Source organism: Penaeus japonicus, unplaced genomic scaffold (genome assembly GCF_977035675.1).
Source record: "Penaeus japonicus unplaced genomic scaffold, GWHDUDI00000001_assembly GWHDUDI00000001, whole genome shotgun sequence".
In the NCBI taxonomy this organism is placed as follows: Eukaryota; Metazoa; Arthropoda; class Malacostraca; order Decapoda; family Penaeidae; genus Penaeus; species Penaeus japonicus.
In genome coordinates, this window is record NW_028234403.1 from 38,694,934 (window position 1) to 38,699,933 (window position 5,000).

Here is a 5,000-nt window from a genome sequence, read left to right on the forward strand (position 1 = left end):
AGGGAGAGGGAGAGGGAGAGGGAGAGGGAGAGGGAGAGGGAGAGGGAGAGGGAGAGGGAGAGGGAGAGGGAGAGGGAGAGGGAGAGGGAGAAGGAGAGGGAGAGGGAGAGGGAGAGGGAGAGGGAGAGGGAGAGGGAGGCGGAGGGAGGTGGAGGCAGAGAGGGAGAGTGGGAGTGGAAGAGGGAGAGGGAGAGGGAGGCGGAAGCATAGAGGAAGAGGGAGAGGGAGATGGAGAGAAGGAGAGGGAGAAGGAGTGGGAGAGGGAGAGGGAGAAGGAGAGGGAGAGGGAGAGGGAGAGGGAGAGGGAGAGGGAGAGGGAGAGGGAGAGGGAGAGGGAGAGGGAGAGGGAGAGGGAGGCGAAGGCAGAGAGGGAGAGGGAGAGAGAGAGAGGGAGAGAGAGAGGGAGAGGGACAGGGAGAGGGAGAGGGAGAGGGACAGGGACAGGGAGAGGGAGAGGGAAAAGAAAAGGGAATGGGAGGCGGAAACGGAGACAAAGAGGGAGAGGAATTGGGAGAGAGATAGGGAGAGGGACAGGGAGTGGGAGAGGGAGGCGGAGGGAGAGAGAGAGAGAGGGGGGAGCTGGATATGGAGAAGGAGAAGGAGAGGCAGAGGCAGAGGCAGAGGAAGTAGAAGGAGACGGAGAGGTAGGAGGGAGGAAGTGCGAAATATTACATGACAAATCTTCAGTATGAGGCACCAAACAAACTTCATGTCAGTGTATTAGCAAACCTAATTTTCGGACGCTAAAGAAATACGACAGTGACACCCTTTTTACAGCGAGCACACACATCACATTAAAGAATTATATTTAATAGGGTTGACGGCTGGCCGCTCTTCTCAACGCACGGCAGCAAAGCCTCTGACACTCGCCAAGATATAATTACACCTATGAATAATTCTTGCTACGTTTCCTTTTCCTCCCTTTGCCTTACGTCATTTTCTTCCCCGTCTTTCGATTCGCATTTGTGAATGATAATCAAAGAGATGATTGGTGATCGGACATTTGGTTCGTGAGGGCGCCATCTATTAGACTTAGTAATTGGACCTACAGGTTAGATGTTTGTATAATTATTCTCACGCGGGAGATTTCCCCATGTATCTCACTCATTTGCACCATAAATATGGAAATAGGGAGGGGAAGAGAGAGGCGGTTTACGTTTGGCTTTGGAGTGAGAAAACTATGACCATAGATAAGAGAGCAGAGGGATGAAGTGGCATTCGAGTCGCAAGACCGAATCGTGGCGGGGTACCAGGAGGCGGGGTAGCAGGCGCCGCGGCGTTACGACTCCCGACAAACTGCCGGATGTCAGCACCTTAGAACCTCCCCCCTCCCCCTCTCCCTCCCCCTTCTGTCTCGAACCAGTCAACCTAAATACCTTCGTGAGGTCACAGTCCCTTCCCTCGCCTCGCCCCACCCCACCCCACCCCGCCCTCTGGACTTTTATGTCTCGATCATGACCTGCGAGGGATCATCTCGGGCGATGCTGTCGGATTACGCTACGCGATAATGGGGTGCTCTGGATTAAATGTATGTGATGTTCACGCGAGCGGATCGTGCATAAAGAGGGTACTTGTGCAAAAATGCTCTATAAAGAATACTTTAAAAAGAAATCAAACAAGTCTGCTACACGATCACATAAACGACAGCAAAGTAGACAAAAGAGCTACAAGGACAGTCAAACAGTAAAACAATTAGAAAGACACTTCTTATCACCCTCAGAGATCTCGGCAGTCGAGCCAGACAGCGACAGCCAAGCTCTCCCCCAGAGACAGAAAAGACTTGAAAGACGACGGCGCGGGCGGAAGTATCTATAAAGGAGTACATTAAGGCGAGGATGAGGAGTAAACAAGAACGACAGCAGTTTTGTGGAGTGTGAGGACTCGACTCGGCCGGACCCACGCCCTCCCCAGTGACGTTGAAGCAGAGGACGTGTCACAGTGACGCACCCTGGAAGGAAATGTTGCAGAGATCAAGGGAGGCCGAAAAATCAAAGGAGGTCGACTGTTTGTACTCGTATATGACGGAGCAGCGACGTTTGATCTTTAACTCTCAGAGCGGCCACGGATAAGAAAAATGGTTCTTCGACGCAGTTTTATCGGTCGCTGGATGATTTCTACCCTCCTGCTATTTTTTTTTTGAACGCCCTCTATCGTATGAAGAAACAGAGCGGTGATATTGCGTGATTTGACCTTTGACACATGTTATCAAAGATATACAATATCGGGACAACAAGGAAGGACCAGCAAGCTGCACCTACACAGCCTCAAACTGGGCTCATGGCGACACTTTCGGAGTAATTTATGGAGAGAAAGAGATAGATAGATAGATAGAGAGAGAGAGAAATAGAGAGAGAGAGAGAGAGAGAGAGAGAGAGAGAGAGAGAGAGAGAGAGAGAGAGAGAGAGAGAGAGAGAGAGAGAGAGAGAGAGAGAGAGAGAGAGAGAGAGAGAGAGAGGGAGAAAGAAAGAGAGCGAGAGCGAGAGAGAGAGAGAAAGAGAAAAAAGGAAAGAAAAATAGAAAGAGAAAGAAAGAGAGAACGAGTAAGGGAAGAGAGAAAGAGAAAGAGAAAGGAATATAAGGAATATAAGGCACTCAGTAAAGCGCCACCGAACCACACAGCCACAGACAGAGCAGAGCGGGAGCCAGCGCGCGCCGCCCGCCTGACAGACAGCAATATCACTCACAGACGAAAGGGGGATCGTACCCGGGGTTTGTGACGTCATCTATCTTCTTTCCTGGACCCTTTGAAATATTGGAACAGTGATTGGATCTGGTCTTTTAAAAGTTATGTCGACGATATTCCTCGGAAATAGCTCCTTCGCTCCGCAACGATTTCATTTTGCAGGACAGGCTAAAAATTCGAAATGCTGCCATAAACCGAACGTAAAAGTTCCATAATAAACGCGGTTTGATAACACTATTGGCAATATTGTTTAGCGTTGTTGCCATACTTGCTAACATTAAAAAAATGAAACCAAACGGAAAAAAATCCGGAGAGAAACAAACATGTCAATACCTCACGCAAGAGCACGCACAAAATAGTTTATCAATCAATCTTATGGCACCGTAAAATTCAGTTCGACAGGGTACCGTGCCATCAAACTTAATAACTGTGAAATGTCACAAGTGATTAATACTGCCATTAACGGCCTTGTATTCCTCCCGTTCGTCATTTTTTCAGTTCACTGTATACGGATATATTAGATTGCCATGTTTTTGCGGGTTAAATTAATACCCAGAAAACTGATGCATATAGGCAGACAGAACAACAGCGAATGCTAACCATATACACCAAACTTCAAACACACTCGGGACAGCAGATATATACATGAAAGGAGCAGCAAATATTCAGAAGCCTTGCATCTCTTCACCCTCCTCCCTCCTCCCCCTCCCGTCCTCAAACCAGGCGTGCTTCCCCGCAGATTCGCTGCCGTGGCCCCATGCCATCATCATCCCCGGGTTCCTTCCTCGCATCTCGCTTATCTCACGACGCGCGCCCGTCTGCTTCATGTTCGGCGCAGTACTTGCGGGTCGCGGTCCCTCCGGCCACGGGGAATGCATGCGTCTCGTTCATCACGCAGGGATTTCGACATATGCGTGGATCTTGCGCCGTTGAAAGTGAAAGGGAAAGTGTATTCGGCGATGTTATCCATATCTCGGCTTTGGAACTGAATTTGGGAAAATTAGGTCACACGCACGCATACACACATGCACACAGACACACACACACACACACACACACACACACACACACACACACAGACACACACACATACACATACACACAGAGACAGACAGACAGACAGACACACAAACTCACGCACACTCACGTATAAGTATAAGTGAGTATAAATAGGAGTGTGAGTGTGAGTGTGAGTGTATGAGTATGGGTATGGGTGTGAGTGTTTAGGAAATGGTTGTGTTTTCGTGTTTCCGTGTTCCCAACCTCTTTAATTAACAATATAAAAAAAGTTTGTTAAACAAGTAGGACAGTAAACGCCATTACCAACCTTGACGCCGGCAGAGTCCTGAAAGTGAAATGAAAAAGAGATTAGAGCAAGTTTGGACAGAGCTCCTGTTGAGGGTCAAATGGGAGGAGATTCCGATTATGAATTTATGTATGAAATATTGAAAAACTTTCGTCTGGAAAACTAATTATTCGTGACAGCTGTTCGCTGCGTCACTGAGTGAGTCGCTCGGGCGGCGTGAAAATTTATTCCAATTTCATTTAGTCAGAAAAATATGGTAAAAGGTCATCACGCGATGCATTAATTACTAGAATTAATATCAACTAATATACATCACGAAAAATCATTGCATGCCTAAATGTTCACTTAAAAATATGTCATACTTTGCATATCTGATAAGATAATTAACACGTTCTGCATAAACTATAAATCTGTATTAGCAGAGTGTCGTAAACCTGTCCGTGCATGCTCGCCCTCGTCAAGACTGCTAATCCGCGGATCGGCTGGGCGTGTCTTTACTCATCACTATGTATAGAGGCAGATATCTCATAAACAAGATAATACCTGCGAAGATGATTGCGCTAAATCACCTCAAAATGACTTTCATCTTTGCTAGGGAGCCAAGTCTGAAAATCTCAGGACAGCAAGTCTGTTTTGTCTGGAGGGGAATGTTTACTGTGTGACGGGTTGCAAGCTCACAGTAAAGTGAAAACAATACATAGGACAAAGTACGCAACTCGCTTCAGGCCGCGGACCTGCAGTCTAGATAGATTTGTTTTGAGTAATAAGGAAGAAAATATAAAGATATCTCAATAACAAAAATACTTCTTGCAAACATGATTTCGCGTAATTAAAGAAATGGTTGACATCTGTCATCTTGCTGTGAAATTCACTTCCAGTACAAAGAATTTTAAGATTATGTAAGAACACAATTGACTTTTCTATTTGAAAATCAGTGAATTAATTTCTTAAAACTATAATTTTGAAGTCTTCTCTTGCGGACAAGCTTTTCAGTGTTTAGAGAGATACTTG

At 46.7% G+C, this 5,000-nt stretch overlaps 1 protein-coding gene across 1 annotated transcript in view; it reads right to left on the reverse strand.

The window, feature by feature from the left end:
* The window catches only part of LOC147472534 (uncharacterized), a 90,549-nt gene that overhangs the window by 22,177 nt on the left and 63,372 nt on the right, over positions 1-5,000 (reverse strand). Inside the window, exon 2 of the mRNA XM_086540115.1 lies at positions 4,011-4,028. The gene's annotated coding sequence lies outside the window, so the exon portion shown is untranslated. The remainder of the gene's footprint in view (positions 1-4,010; positions 4,029-5,000) is intronic.